This window comes from Capra hircus, chromosome 6 (assembly GCF_001704415.2).
Source record: "Capra hircus breed San Clemente chromosome 6, ASM170441v1, whole genome shotgun sequence".
NCBI lineage: Eukaryota > Metazoa > Chordata > Mammalia > Artiodactyla > Bovidae > Capra > Capra hircus.
The window spans coordinates 21397130-21414626 of record NC_030813.1 but is presented as its reverse complement, the minus strand read 5'-3'; positions in this window follow the sequence as shown (position 1 = coordinate 21414626).

Here is a 17497-nt window from a genome sequence, read left to right as displayed (position 1 = left end):
CCTTATTCCTTTGTGACAATCTGAGGGTTAAATTAAAGGAGACTTTAGCTCCTTGTCCTTGGCTCAGAGAAAAGCTATATGGAACCTCCATTTATTTCATCATATTCCTTTTGCTCTTTCCTCTTTTAAAACTAGCATGTAGCCTTCATTTTTCTTATCCGCAGCCAAGATGCACCTCAAAAGTGAAGGGATATCTAGAATATGGTTTGAATCTAATTCTTAAAATCAAAGATAGGTAAGCTCCAAGGTTAAAATTGGAAAGCTCAGGAAATCCTAAGTGCAAACACCACCTTTCAATCAACTGCAAATCACTTCCTGCTCCCTTGTCTCTGAAATGCAGGATTGCAGCCTCACTGCAATTTTTCTTTCTAAATTAAGAAGCACATTTCAGGTGTCTAAGAAGCAGCTGAGTGAGGCAAGGGATTTTAGAACTGGATTCCATTCAGCTCTGCTACTGGTTCATTTTATCATTACTTTTTCACAAGTGGGGGTGAGAATTTTAGAATTTAATGAAGGTCATTAAAGGAAAAAAATGGCAGAAAATGGAACTGGATATTTTAGAGTAAAAAATAGGAAAATCGAGAAAGTATAATATACTATTAAAATTCTATACTTTTAATTCATTTCCCCCGGCATAATTATGAACTACATATGACAAATAAGATGCATTAAAGAGACTGAACCTTGTGAAATAATTATATTTAACTACAGAACTTAACCACAGAACTTTTTGCATTCAACCTTTTTGAAACCATTAAAAGCTTGTGCTTATATGTTTATAGTCTTTAATCACTGGAATTGGGAATTAAATGCAGCAGAAAAGACACGAACCAGAACGTGGTGTTAACCTGCTGTTAGCTGATGGGAACAGCCAAGCCTCTTGAATAAAATGCAAAATATGTATTTTAGCCTTTTAATAACAGCAGGTGCTATTGTGGTTAAATTTATTCCTGGAGAATGTATACTCAGAGTGTGCCTAAAGAAATTCAATCCACAGAAGATTTTAGTGACCTCAGACAAAACTAGCTATATTTAGCTATGTTTTAAAAAGATCAGACAAAAGAATAACCTTTCCACCTTAATTTCTCTCATTAGAAACCATATCTAGCAGAGACCAAGGTTTTTGTAAGGCTTTTCATCTGGCCAGTTTGCTTGTATAGTGATGATGTATGGCAAATGGTCTCCAGTGAAGGTCAAAGAGTCAAGAATTAAAACCAAGATGAACAAAAGAAAAAAAGAGAGAGAGAAGGAGGGAGAGAACACACAGAGTCTTGTAAATACCTAGAAAACATAGATAAAGATCGGAATCTTGTTATTGTATTTATTCATTAGGGAATTAATGCCATTCTGAGATGACATGTCTATGCCCCATTTAGGCCACCTTGAGGTTTGAATCCCAACTATAGTATTAGAATTACTCATCCCCTACCCTTGAGTTTCACTGATTTTCATTTCTTCATAATGTGACAACATCAGAGAAGACAGTGAACTGCTTTCAGGTGTTGAAGAGGAAAAGGAAATATGTGTATTAGCACTGAGGATCATAAGTAGACTGGCTGCGAAAGGCAGACTCTATGAGGGCATATGGCCCCTGACACTTCATGCTCACATCTTTCTGTAATCCTTTGCTTTAAGTTAGGCTGGGTTTGGTTACTTGCTTCTAATGAATTGAATATAGCAGAGGTGATGAGATGTCAATTCAAAGATCAAGTTTTACAAAAAAATTATGGCTTTCACTGTGGGATCTTTCTCTCAGAATCTGTACTCTGGGGGGAACTAGCTGACATGATATGAGAAGCCCCACTGAGAAAGTCAAGTGGCAAGAAGCTGATATTTCCAGACTTCACCTAGCAAAGACCTGAGACCTGTGAACAGCCCCCTGGGGGGACTTCAAAGTGGATTCCCTTCCAGTTGAGTCCTGAGATAACTGCAGCTCCAGGAAACACCTTGATTGTAGACTCCTGGGAAACTAAGTCATAAACACCCAACTATGCCACGTCAAGATTCTTGATTCACAGAGAGAATTCATGTTTTTAAATCTGTTAAGTTTTGGGGTCATTTGGGGTAAATTTGGGGGTAATCTATAGCCAGCAATAGATAACTGAAATAGCATTTTTCAGGTTTTCCATTGAGTTTTCCATTCTACCTTTCCTTGATAAAATATGGAATTTACTTCCATTAAAAATTATTTAAGATAATTGTTTTCTAATGAAATAAAGATACTGAAATATTGCCCACCATATACAGTAGCTCATTCATTTATTATGTACTATTTTTTTAAAAAATATCTCTTTAAGATCTCTGTGAAATAATAATTCATTTCTGAATTCTGGGCTCTGTTTTCCACCCTCCTCTGCATCCATTTAGTCCAGCATAGAGACATCACTGAACTTAACTATCAATTAACATGGAAATGGCAACCCACTCTAATGTTTCCCAGGGAAATCCTATGGACAGAAGAGCCTGGTGGGCTATACAGTCCATGGGGTCACAGAGAGTCAGACAGGACTGAGTGACTAACCTTAAAAATATATATATTTAAAGGAGTTGAAATCTATTCATCTGTTTTATTAACACTAGGAGTTTATGATGAACACATTTTCCCATTAAATTAAGGCAGCATAATAGTAAATGGGATAGAATGATTTAGGGAAAAGTTATTAAAGTAACTTTAACTAGAATTAGCCTAATAAATATAGTTTGTCCTTCTTTATTTTTCCTTGTCTATGCTATTAGTTATTCTTTATTTGTGGCATTATAATTAGTCTTAGAAAGAGACATTTCTTAGATACCTAGATGAATATTCTGAAAAGTTTTTGCTAGAGTGATAAGAAAAAAGCATAATTTTCTAACTTTTTTCCAACTGTGTAGATGTAAAATCTTTCCAAAGGAAGAGAATCATTATTCTTTTCAGTAGCAAAATAATTTTCTCAGAAAAGAAAGTGTTTTATCCACAGACAAACTAGCTTTTGCGTAATCCTTTGACACAAGGCACTCTGAAGGGGAGGGAAGAGCCATACTACAGCAGAAGGTGGCATCCAATTGTATAATGGCTGGGTATCTCCTCCTTACCATGGTAACTGACAAACCTTTAGCTAGATTAACAAAGAAAAAAGGGAGAATACTCAAATAAATAAAAGATGAAAGAAGGAACATTACTTATGCCACAGAAATAAAAGGAATCATAAGATCAAACCAATCAATCCTAAAGGAAATCAACCCTGAATATTCACTGGGAGGACCGATACTGAAGCTGAAACTCCAATACTTTGGCCACTTCATGCGGAGAGCCGACTCACTGGATAAGACCATGCTGGGAAAGATTGCAGGCGGGAGGAGAAGGGGACGACAGAGGATGAGATGATTGGATGGCATCATAGACTCAATGGACATGAGTCAGAGCAAACTCCAGGAGATACTGAAGGACAGGGAAGCCTGGCATGCTGCAGTCCATGGGGTTGCGAAGAGTTGGACACAACTTAGCGACTGAACAACAAAAACTGCTATAAACAATTATATGCCAACAAACGGGGTAACATAGAAGAAGTGGATACTTTCCTAGAAACATAAAACCTACCAAGACTGAATCATGAAGAAAGTTGAAAGTCTGGAGATACTGATGTACAAGTAAGGAGATTGGTTTAGTAATCTAAAACCTCTTAACACAGAAGAGTTCAGGTCAGATGGTTTCACTGGTGAATTTTACCAAACATTTAAAGAAGAATTAATACCAATTTTTCACAAATGCTTCCAAAAAATTGAAGAAGTGGGAGCAATTGCAAACTCATTTATGAAGCCAGCATTACCCTGACTGAAAAGATAGATAGAGACACCATAGAAAGTATCCCTTTGTGTCCTGAAGTAAGTGTCTTGGAAGCTACAGTTCAGCATCCCCATGTTGGCTAGTCGGTGGCTGTTGTATGTTCCCCTCTTTAAATGGAGCTCAAGTTCTCAGGCACGTTCTAATGAGATAGTTCTTGCCAGCCAAAGGTGATCTCTGGAAAAGTGTGTAGTTGTACCTCCTAATGGTCCACAGTCACAGCTAATAAATGCATTGCCTCAGTAAAGTGAATCTGGGCAAACTAAGCCTCTCTCAAAAGGGAGCTGATAAGCCTGAGTCAAACCTTGATTTTTTTCTGTATTCATTTTACTCCAGCAGCTAATATCCACATTTCCTGAGTTCGTATCAGCCTAAGATCAACTTATGTATTAGATTTTCATTTTGAGTCATGGTGACTTGAATAAGGGAAGCAAGGAAAAATTAAGGAAGCTTTATATCAGTAGCAACTTTATCATTACCAGTTCATGGTTGGTTCTACTTTAACTGGATGTCACAATTGCCAGTCTCTGAGCTGATGCCTTTCTGTTATTATTTTCTTATAACTAATATCCAGGATTATACCATGTTCTCTATTTGTTGTGCCTCCAATCCATTTTTGCTATGAGAGCCCACTCATATCTTGCTGTTTAGGTCTTCATTCAATGTTTACCCTACCCTTTTGGATTTTGCCTAGAACTCACCTGCAAAATCCTATTTGGACTATTTCCTCTGTTAAGAATTGATATTTCCCTGTGCACAATTAAGTCATATAGTTAGTCTTGAACATACTACCCAATCGTTTGGAACTGCTAGACTCTAGGCTCATGCTTCCCAGGTCCTACAACCATTAACTCTCAGTGATGACAGTATCTTTCTTTTCAGGGGCCCAATTATGTTGGAGAGGGCACTCATTTATAATTGTAAATAGCCATGAAATATTCTGAGATGCAGAGCATTCAATTATACAGAGAAGGGTGTTCCTATATTTTTAAGCCCCCTGGGGACTCTTTACTTGCCCATTGCAACTCCCATAAGTGTCAATAAGACCACAGTCTGCAAATTAGAAAGTGAGAAACCACCTCTCGAGGCAGCTGAGTCCTGGGTGAACTGCAAGGAAATGCCTTTACCTGAAAGCCAAATAATCATGGTAAAAGGGCAAGGAGTTCTGGTGAGAATTCACTGAGAGTTAGGGGGACCATGGATTTTATAAAAGTAAATCTTTTACTTTCTAATATCTTACACTGAGTACATTGATGTCACTTATATTAAAAAAAAATCTTTTGTGAACTTGAATTTGGATTTCCTTATAGGGAATAGTAACAATACTAATAATAGCAGCAAAATATAACAATAATAATAAAAGATGAAGCAGCAGCAGCTGTCAGTCACTAAAGAACAAAGATAAAACTAAAGAACCAAATACAAGGCCAACAACAACGGTGAACAGAGGTAGTAGCGATTGTAATAATAATAAGAAAAAGAAAAAGGAGAACTAGTAATAATAAACAGTAAATCCCACAGCATCCTGACTTCTCTATTGAATTCTTTTTTGTTCGAGTTGCTAGCACACTTCTACATGAGACGAGCTTATTATGTGTCAGGCATGCTATATAATGGAGACACATACAAAAAATTCAGGAGACATTTTTCTTGTAATTATTGGGCTTAGAGTTTAGTAAGGGGAGGTGAAACATGGTAAAAAATTGCCCGTTATAAAATGTTACATTTGAATTATTATGTCCCCACAGAGGAACAAGACAGGAAGTATGAAGGCAAGAACTCTACATGGGTCGAATAAAGAAAGCTTTCATAGACTAGGTGATTCAAGGTAAATCTTATAAAACCTTTCTTCCTGTTCTCTAAGTTTTTGATTATGTAAAGCAAATGAGAATTGTTTCTATTGCCTTTGCTGATTTAGGAGAGAAGGAATATAAATAAGTTAGCTCTAGAGGTAAAGAAAACCAAAGGTAAGGTATGGCACTGTGTCAGTGTGGAGGTGGTGGTGATATTTGAGGTGCTGAACCAAAATACAAAGGCTTTGAGAAAAGAGAGAAAATGTTTGCATTAGAGAAGGCTTCAGAATGATCCTCTTGACTGAAATGGCAGGATTACTGCCTGAAAGCAGATGTTATGCCTAAAGTTATTAGTCCTGAGAAGAGAGCTACTGCTGGACAAAAAATTACAAAAATTGCTAATTATTCTTCCCTTTGAAGTTGTTAGAAAACTGTATTATTTTGCCTAATGCATTCAGGAATCCAACCCATTACTGCTTGCAAATAGTGTGGGTCTTTTTGAAAGCTGAATGAGCAACTTTCATTAGAAGATAAGTTCCTCTGTGTGCATAGAGTCTACTCTCTGGTAAGAGAGACACAATTTAAAATTATACAATGTACACACACACAGTTACATAACTATGTGACTTGTCTTTTGACATATGACTTGTGCTTTAACTCATCCAGAATATCTTAATGGAGATCCTACCTTATCGTGGAACTGTTAGATTCAATGGGGAATGTGAGAATGAATCAGAAAGATTCCATTCTGCAGAAAATGTCAATTCAATTGGATCAATAGGGCACATGCTCCTGCTGCTACTGCTGTTGCTAAGTCACTTCAGTCGTGTCCGACTCTGTGTGACCCCATAGACAGTAGCCCACCAGGCTCCCCCGTCCCTGGGATTCTCCAGGCAAGAACACTGGAGTGGGTTGCCATTTCCTTCTCTAATGCCTGAAAGTGAAAAGTGAAAGTGAAGTTGCTCAGTCGTGTCCAACTCTTTGCGACCCCATGGACTGCAGCCCACCAGGATCCTCCGTCCATGGGATTTTCCAGGCAAGAGTACTGGAGTGGGGTGCCATTGCCTTCTCTGAATAGGGCACATAACTAATGATAATTCAAAATGCAGAAAAAGTAAGTGCCATAAGAATATAGATTATACTGTAGGATTCCTGAGAAGAAAGAGTTTACATTTTAGTGGGAGAAATAAATACATTCCGATGGAGAAGTTGACAAATGATCTAAATCTTGAATAGAGTTCATAGTTTGGATGTGTGTGCAAGGGAAGGCTGAGTGTGAAGTGTGAATAAGGCAGTTTGTTAGTATGCTGGGGCTTCTGTAACAAAGTATCACAGACCCAGGGACTTAAACAATAGCAACTTATTTTCTCACAGCTCTTAGCACTAGAATTCTGAGATAAAGATATCGGCAGGGTCAGTTCCTTCTGAGAGCCACGAAGGAAGGTTCTATTCCAGGGCTGTCTCTTTGGCTTATAGACGGTTGACTTCTTCCTACATCTTCAAGTGTCTTCCTTCCATACATGTTGGTGTCCATATTTTCTTTGTAAGATCACAGTCTTATTGGATGAGGGCATACCCTAATGACCTCATTTTAGATTAATTCTCTCTCTAATGATCCTGTTTCTAAATATGAGCTCATTTTGAGGTAATGGGGTTAAGACCTCAACATATGAATTTTGGGGAAAACATAACTCAGCCTATAACTGGCAGTAAGGAAAAGCATTATAGGATATATAAAGAGAATGTTGACTTTTAGCTTGACTAAAATATGATTGCATAAACTAACTCAAAAATAAGGCTAGGCAAAAGACTGAAGCCAGCTTGTATAGACTGAATATCAACCAATATGTTTGGACATGATTCCTCAAGCATTAGGGAACCAGAAATGAATCTGAGCAAGGGAGTAACATGTAGATACAAAATTATTGCATGTTTACAGTAAGCCAGACACCATACCAAGGGTTTTAACTTACCAGCTCACCTTATTCTCATCTCATTTTGATCTTTACAGCAACACCTTTAATCAGGCTTTAGTAGTTTCATTTTACAGAGTAATAAACTAAGGTTTTAAAAAGTATTACAGCTTATGAGTAACAGAGCAGGAAAACTTAAAAAGTCTTCAAAATCTGGCATCATATCTAGTAAGATATTTTTAATCTCAGACATTGTAGTTTTATCTCTAGAATTTCAATTTGTGTTTTTTTTTCAATATAACATCAGTGTGCCTGATTCAATTTTGGACATATGGAATATAGCCATAATAACTTTTATATCCTTGTCTTGTAATTCTTATATCTGTCACCCAATTGTGGGTCAGTTCCAAGTGATTGATTTGTCTATCATTCCTCATATTTTCCTGCTTCTTTATATGCCTGGTAATCTTTGACTGCATACCAGACATTGCAGGTTTTACCTAGTAGTATTCTGGATGTTTCTTTATAAATATTTTTGACATTTACTTGGGGATGTAGTCAAATTAATTAGAAGTGCCTTGATCTTATTTTGGGTCTTGCTTTAACATTTGTTAGGTGAAGAGTGGAGGAGGGCTCAGACTAGGCCAAATTATCCCCCATTTCTGAGGCAAGACCCTCTCTGCACTTTATACTCTGCTTCAGTCTTGAGATTTTTCCAGTCTGGCTTATGGCAACAGGCACTGTCCTCCCTACGCTTCCCGGGTGGCTCAGCTGGAGAGAATCCACCTGCAATGTGGGAGCCCTGGGTCTAATCCTCTGCAGTGATTCCCTGGCCTCAGGCAGTTTCCTCAAATGTCTGTACTGATCAGCGCATGGCTGACTGCTCAAGGGTACCATCTGCAAAGCTGGATACCATCTGCAAAATGGATTTCTCTGTGTGTGTAGATCTCTCCTCCTTAGCATCCATCCTGAAAACTCTAGACACTTTGATCTACGCTTTAACACTTTGATCCATCTCTTCACCTTGGAGTATGCAAAAGGCTTAGCACAGACTCCTTCCTGCATCATGGCCTGGGAACACTCCAAGACCCTGAGCTGGAACACCTGTGGATCTCACTGCATTTGTCTTTGAGTTCTCAGGAATCATCATCCTTCATTTTCTGGTGCCCCAAGTCTGCAAACTGCTACTTAAATGCTTTGTGCGGGTTTTGTCTGTTTCAGAATGAAGAGTAAATTTGACTGCTTTCACATGATCTTGATCAGAAGCGGACATCAACCTAGGTGTTTTAATTAAAATTTTAGGATGTAAGGTAGAAGAGTAAAGTGGGCAGTGGAGTCCTAAAATTAAAACACACATAAGGCAGATCACCAAGAGATACATGGATCAGGGTACAAAGGGTGGAGCAAGTCAGGGAGACGAGCATACATGGTCTCTTTTTCCAGAGAGAACAGTGGGCAGAAGGTGGCTGCTTCGTAAGGCTGAACCATGAGACTTCTAGGACCCTAGGATTCCCACCCTGATCTAAAACTAAGTCTTCAAGGAGGAACCCTTCTTTCTGTCCTTTCCTCTTCCTTTTCTTTCCTGTCGGTGCACAGGTTGGTCAAGTGGCCGTTTCATCCTCATCTTTCTTTCCCTTGCCGTGAAAACACCACTCTAAATGGGTAGGGCATCTGATGTTATTTTAGTTGCCATTTAATGATAATTTCATATTATCACCTTTTTGTTGCTAATGTGCTGAAATGAATTTCAGTATCCCTTCTATATCTGCTAGAAGTCCACTTGTGAATATGATACTAATTAAGAGTGACATTATAGTTGCAGTCCTCAAGAATGATGTGTAAATAATTTTTAAAAATTAAATTATATTTAAAATATATTAGGGTATCTTGGTTTTTAAAATATAATTTAAAATTTTAACTTTTTTTTTAAGAGTGATTTTATCTGAATCATCACTTTGAGGAAATACAGTGTCCTCTCAATATCAGTTGAGATTGGTTCCAGGATCCCTGTGGATACCAAAATGCCCAGATGCTCAAGTCTCTTATGTAAATTGGTATAGTTTTTTTTTTTTTTTGCAAATAATCTGCACATACCTTCCCATATAATTTAAATCATCTCTAGATTACTTATAATACCTAATATCTAGTTACTGTAATTACTTATAATACCTAATACATAATACAATGTCAGCTCCATGTAAATAGCTGTAAATACAATGTAAATGTTATGTGAATAGTTGCTAGCCTGGGGCAAATTCAAATTTTGCCTTTTGAAATTTTCTGGAAATTTTTCTTGGAATATTTTCAATTTGTTGTTGGTTAAGTCTGTGGGTGCAAAGTTCACAGATACAGAGGATTAATTGTGTAGCATTTTGTATTGTATTATTTCCAGGCTCATATAGACCTGCCCTTATTCAGTATGTCTACTATATTTCTTATTAGTAATTTTTATGATAAAAGTTAGATGTATCTACATATACTGTATTTGTTGTTATTTAGTCGCTAAGTCATGTCTGACTCTTTGCGACCGTGGACTGTAGCCCACCAGGCTCCTCTGTCCATGGGATTTTCCAGGCAAGAATATTGGAGTGGGTTGCCATGTATGCTGCTGCTGCTGCTAAGTTGCTTCAGTCGTGTCCATACCTACCTCATTATTTGATATAATCTAGAAAGCTTCTCATAGGAGGGATTTCTTAAATTATGATTAAATTTGGAAATTGGACCTTATTTTGTTTTTCATTTAAATGAATTAAATTGAAGGAAGACTACGTCTTGCTCAATCACATAACTGTAATTTCTGACACTTTACAGGTAGATCATGTAAACACAGAGAGGTACCAATTTGGTAGGTCAAACATCTGAAATCTGGGAAAACACTTTTTGCTATTTTAAGGGGCTTTTTTGTTTTCCCACTCTTGAAATACTAAAGGCAGGATTAATTGAATTCCTATATAGTTAACACTATATAACTGATGGGGCTTCCCTGGTGGCTCAGAGGTTAAAGCGTCTACCTCCAATGCAGGAGACCCAGGTTTGATCCCTGGATCGGGAAGATCCCCTGGAGAAGGAAAAGGCAACCCACTCTAGTATCCTTGCCTGGAGAATCCCATGGACGGAGGAGCCTGGCAGGCTACAGTCCACGGGGTCGCAGAGAGTCGAACACGACTGAGCAACTTCACTTTCACTTTCATACAATTGACAGATATAGATAAAATAATATATTTGATATTTACTTAATATAATTAATGCTTATTATATTAATAGAAAGGATAGTTTTGATATGTATATGTATATATATCAATGTTTGAATGATTAACACAAACATTCTTTGACTGTACATACTTAGCATTAAAATGCTTCAAATTTCCCATTAATTTTCTTGTGTTCTACTCAGTTAAGAGACTATAATGGAAGTCTTTGGGGTACTTTAAAAAAAATCACATTCTTATAAAATATCATGAAAAGTTTTGATACTTTAATGTATAAATGACGCATGAAATTATACAACACAAGTCTTACACAAATAACACCAAAAGCTAACAGGTGATGTTTTTCCTGTTATCTTATATATGCTTTTATTTTTGGAGGTTAGGTAATTGTGATATATTGACAAAATAAAAGTTTCACTATTTTTTAAATTGTTTACTTTCAAGAATTTAAATGTTATGTCATAGATAAGGGGATGCTGTAAGAAAATCATCCCCTATGCACATTTCCATACAGAAAATGGAGCAAAGGTGCTTTGCTTGCTTATGTTTTTATTCCTCCTCTGCCTATATTCTCTGTCCTGCTTGACAATGAATGATTGAATAGAAAGGCCAAAAGTGGTTCCATTTCCTTTGTGCCTTGTTCGATGTGAAGATCTTACAGCCTGAAGCAATATCTCCTTTAGAAAACAGGTAATTATTTATAGAGTGCATCCATCCTGTGATTGCAAGTGAGAATTCCAGGGTTTTTATAAAGGCAAAAATATTATTTTCAGATCTACATTGAGGTCATTCAAAGCTCAATGCTAAGCAGAAGAAAAATTAAGCAGCCATAACTTTTAGATCCTAGACTGAAAGATGCTACATAAGCTGAAATTTGAATTTTTCATTACCTAGTTAATAGTGACAGACTAATAAAATACACTGCTTAAAGAATAAAAAAGATAAATATGATTCTTATACTTACTAAATAATAGCTGATGAAAGGAGACTTAAAATGTTTATATTTTATAAAGTTACAATGTAATTAATTCATATCAATTTAGTGGATTAAAATTTTGCTTTTTCATCAGCAACCTTTCTTTCCTTCAGTCCACACTTGCATTTCATTTAGTCAGATTTTTAAAAAAAATCTCTATCCAACTTGAAAATTTTGATGTGACTTTGGTGGTATACATTATTTCTTCAAGTTAATTCAAGGTTTCCCAGGACCTATATGTATAAAAATATGACAACTGCAAAACTAATTTGGCAGATTTGTTTTTCAAGTGGTGTATGTACTATGGGATTTGAGGATCAGGTATGGGTGTGAATGCTGTAGCTTTCAGTCACAGGCTTGATATAGCTGGTCTATTCACGTTCATGGTCATGCAGGAAACCAGACAGGCAAGAGCAAGGAGCTTTAGCACAGAATTAGACAGCATTCTGGCTAGCTCTCTAAGGGGGGGAAAAAAATCGAAGTGAAAAAAGAGGAGTGTTGGGGGATGGGTAGAAGAGATAACACCACAGATGAAGAAGAAAATAGTTCTTTTCAAAGATATCCCGGAGATTACTAATTTCTCTAAATATTGATGCTTGTGAAAATGAAAGTGCATAATAAATGATTCAAAGGACACCGGAAACTCTCAGGCACACATTTTTAATATAAGGTGGGGGAAAAAAAAGTAGAATCTTGAGCGTGAAAAATATTTCATTACAAAAATATGATTTGTCCATGAGGCAGGTTTCTTTAAGCTCTCAGAGTTCACTGCACATCCTCAGCAATTTAGTGGGCTCTGCCGCAGAATCATCATAAATCAATGAGAGAATGTCTTGAGCCGTGGGGAATTAGCGGGCTTGTTTATGTATGAGGAAACTCAGAGCACTTCCCCTCGGAAACCTTTTATGAGACCACATGCTTACTTGTCTGAGACACACCTATGTCTAGGCAGTGGTAGCTCTGGCTAGATCATGTTGGTTTTCTCTGTATTTTCTCTGACTGAAGGACGGTTTTTATTTAGCCAAATCCTCTCTCCTGTTTGGATAGGAGGAACCTCTAAATTAATTTCTAGTTGTATGGACCAGACCCAGTGCTGTCGATTACAATTAATATTATCAGTGCCAGAACACATAAGAATCCAAATTTGTTTAAGAGAAGGGAGTGGAGGAGGTCTATTTTTGAAATAATAGATATAATCAGAAATTCTCCAATGGACTCCACCAGGGGGCAGCTACTTTGTGATATGCTCACAGTATTTACCTCAGAGCCACATACAGCTTGTCAGAAGTGTTCCCAGAGGCCACCCTTTTCCCTGTCACACTTCAATCTAACCCATCAGAAATCCTGCCTCAAATTCCTGTATTATGCAGCATCACATATACCAGTAGAGGCACTAAAAGGAAAGCTAAATGTGGATCCTAGAGGAATTTTAGTATCAAGAAACTGGAAGACAGTTCTTAAAAGCCCCCGAAATGCTAGGCTATCACATAAAAGCATAGAACCTCTTTCACTAGATAGTGTTCATTATTATTATTTCCTGAAAGGAGCTGAAATGATCCTGCAAGTGAAAATCTTCAAAGGAAAGAAAGTTACACTCCAAATAAACCCAACCTCTTTGGAAAAGGAGATTTTAACATGAAGATTATTGAAAAGAGAGCAATGCCTGTTTTGATGGCACTAATCTGATTCAACAGTGGCTAACATTTAACAAAATTTACTTGGATAATACATTGAATGTGAAAGAGAGTAGTGAAAAAAATTGTAAAACCACCCCATTATAAGAAACCAGGAAGTCAAAGAAGAAGCAAAGGGAACTGATTAACAATACCTCTCATACTTATACTGTGGTTTACTTTATGGTAATAAACCACTTTGCAAAGTACCATCCCTATGATGTGCCCACATCTGATATAGAATGACAATGGATAAACTTGCTTTTCCATTAAGAAGCTTGTGCATACTGAGAAGGGCTTTACAATACATTAGCCAAGTCTACAACACCTGTGCTGTCAAAAAATTTTTCTTTTCTAAATGTATAAATGCATGGTTAAAAAAAAAAAAACAAAACTCTCAACAAGCTGTTGAGAGGGATCTAGAAAGGTGTGTGGTGAAAAAATGCCTGTGATTTTCTTCAAACTAACAAAAATTTAAATAACAGTGTCTAACGTAATCAACAGACGGCAAAACATGTCTGGACAAGTATAAAAAAGTTATTGTCACCGTGTAATTTATACTCTATTGTACTAAATAATAATTGCAGTTAGCATATATCTGGGTTTCCCTGGTAGATCAACTGGTAAAGAATCCACCTGCAATGCAGGAGAGTCCAGTTTGATTCCTGGGTTGGGAAGATCCCCTGGAGAAGGGATATGACTGAGAGACTAAAACACAAGCACATGGATTATAAACTGGACGTTGTGACTGATTTCAACCAAGGTGATGAAGTAATAGCCTAGGGATATCAAAGCCAAAGAAATGGAAGAGTTTTGTGTCCCTGACACCTCTGAGTATCATGACAACTCTAAATCCCCCTCCTGGAGTGCTTCATCATAGATTTCTTTTTATCTTGTTGAAGCCACTGTACTTTAGAACATCTTATCACTATGGCATAGCCTGTATCCTAATATAACCAGACAAGCATAAAAAAAGTTATTGTTGCCATGCAGTTTATACTCTATTGTATAAATAATAATTGAAGTTAGCATATATCTGGGCTTCCTTGATAGCTCAGCTGGTAAAGAATCCACCTGCAATGCAGGAAACCCCAGTTTGATCCCTGGGTTGGGAAGATCCCCAGGAGGAGGGCATGGCAACTGACTCCATGATTCTTGCCTGGACAGAGGAGCCTGGTGGGCTAGAGTCCATGGGGCTTCAAAGAGTTGGACATGACTGAGCAACTAAGCACAGCACAGCATATATCTAAGTTAACAGAAATATTGCCTGGATCCAACTATTGGTATCCTTAATTCTGAACTGCTATTGACCCTTAATTGGTTACTATGGAAAAACATGCTCAAATGTCTTAGTGACATGAGAGATATTGATTCGCCATTTCCTTTTCTCCTTCCAGTTTTATTGTGAAATAGTTAACATAAAGCACTGACTTGCATAAACCATGAAACGATTACCACAATAAGTTTAGTGAATCATCTTATATAGTGTCTGTGCTTAGTCGTGTCTAACTCTGCGACTCATGGACTGTAGCCCGACAGGCTTCTCTGTCCATTGGATTATCCAGGCAAGAATACTGGAGTGGGTAGCCATTTCCCTATCCAGGGGATCTTCCTGACCCAGGCATGGAACCTGGGTCTCCCGCATTGCAGCCAGATTCTTTACCATCTGAGCCACCAGGAAAAGTCCTTATAACCCATAAGAGTGGTGAAAGAAGCCCTATTTTTAAGGGTGAAATTCAGAGGGCTCACACTTCAATTCTTACGTATCATTGCTCAGAATTGGTCATGTGACCCTGGCTGTCAAGAAAGAAGACTGAAAGACGGGTGACCCACATACTTGATCACAATGCCTGTTTATAAAGCTGAAAAGACAACAAGTACTGGTGAAGGCAATTGGCAATCTCTGAAACAATAGTGTTTACATTTTGAAGGTACAGAAGGATGAATCAGATAGACATAGGTGTCTTATTTTAAAAAGTCAAAATCATTCATAAGATTTTATATCAATTCAAGTCTTATGTAACTAAAAGCTTCTTTTGATTGATATTTTCTGGATTTCAGACCCAAGTGGAGCATGGTCACTGGAGAGTTTGCAGCTACCCTACATGCAGCTATAAAGATTTCTTTTTATATCTTTGAATCTTTCTAACTTCATTTTTTGAATTTATGTCATTTATTTCTAATTTTGTTTTCAATTAATGGTAGGAACTCCATTTTTTAAACAGTATTGAAAGTGTGAAATCACTTTAATGACCAAATAGTGAATAATTCATCATTACCAACTGCATGCCCAATGATAATAATAGAGGAACAGATATATATTATCAAACATATGTCCAAGATCAGAGTTTTTTGAGTTCTTTAAAATTTTTAAGATAAATAATACTTGTGTTATATAAACAATTACAAAGCAGAGAGAAAGATGGAAAATTCCAAATGATGCTAGGTTCATTTTAGAAGATCCTCATACAAGTACTGTTTCTTTCTGTACACAGTGGACATGCAATAAAACTTTAATGATGTGAAAGTCATTAACCGTGCAAATAATTTTTCATAATTTTTAAATTAGCTTCAAAATCCAAAGAGATATGGCTTCTATATAATTAAGGATTATGATAACCATACATTTTCATTGTCAATGGTGGGGACACATTCTATCAGGGCTTATTAGTTGCTTTGGTTAAGTTATGAGCTATATTTGCTGTTGTTCAGTTACTATGTTGTGTCCACCTCTTTGCAACCCCATAGACTATAGCATGCCAGGCTTCCCCATCCTTCACTATCCCTCAGAGTTTGCTTAAATTCATGTCTATTGAGTCAGTGATGCTATCTATGAGTTACGTTATGACTCCCCTAATCACTAAGAAAATCTCATGGACAGAGAAGCCTCGTGGGCTGCTGTCCATGGGGTCGCAAAGAGTTGGGCACAACTGAGTGACTAACACTAACACAATCACTAAGAAACCACTCCAATTTAGTGATTTAGAATTAGATAACTTCTTACAGTCCAAAAATTACCATACACTTGTTAAACAATCAAAATGTTACTTCCAAGAGTGTAAAGATGTTTATCATTTTATCAATCACAAACTTATGGTTAATTAACTTATTTTAAACCAAAGCACAAAAGAAAACATAAAGTAGACATGACTTTTCCCCCTTTTTTGTAAAATTTGTGCTGTTTATTTTCTTAAACATTCAGAATTCTGCTTAGATATCCATGTTCAAACCTCATTCCTATCACTACTCTGTTAAAAAGCTGAAAGGCCTGGTTTATCTTGTCCTGATTACTAGAATGCTCTTTCACTTCAGAAATCATGAGAATAGACCATTCTGAAATGAAAACTTCTTTTCATTATTTTCCATGTTAATCTGCCTTCTTTGAGCTTCATTTTGGGACTGGATTCTTCTGTCTGGTAACCTTGAGTAAAGAAACTTTGCTTTTACATTAGAACAAATCTCCCATTTGTCTTACTTTGGTTTTTCAGGACCCTCTTATAGCTAGAGTCATGTGTCAGTGTAACTCAGCTAATGTTATAGCTTTTATAATTGATTAAAGATTTATAATTTTTTTAAATAAACAAAATGAATAAATAATTAACTCACATATAAACCGACAAAACATTATTTCTCAAGTAAAATATCCATTCAAAATTAAAATTAATGCATATGTATTTTATATTTTTATAACTTTTAAAAACACTTTTAATGATTTATATAATTATTTTCACAACAATAGCAATAAAAGAAAGCATGCAAAGAAGATATTTATTATCCCTGCTTTGGAGATAAAGCGTTTGGGGCACAAAAAATTCGATAATGGGACCAAGATTACTGACTAAATCAAGCCCATGATGGTATTAGGACTTAGGGCTTCCAACTATGAACTCATGGATCTTTCTACTAGATTGATAATCTCCAATTTTTTATGCCTTTATAAGTAAAAGTCTAATTCAGTATTACCCCCAATATATGTGTACTGACTTATTTATAAGTTATATGCAGGTGTTATTACATTAATTCAGTATGTTTACTTTATTTAAAAAACAAAACAAATGCAATATATATATATATATGGAAGAAAATGAAATTTTCACTTTTTTTTTTAACATA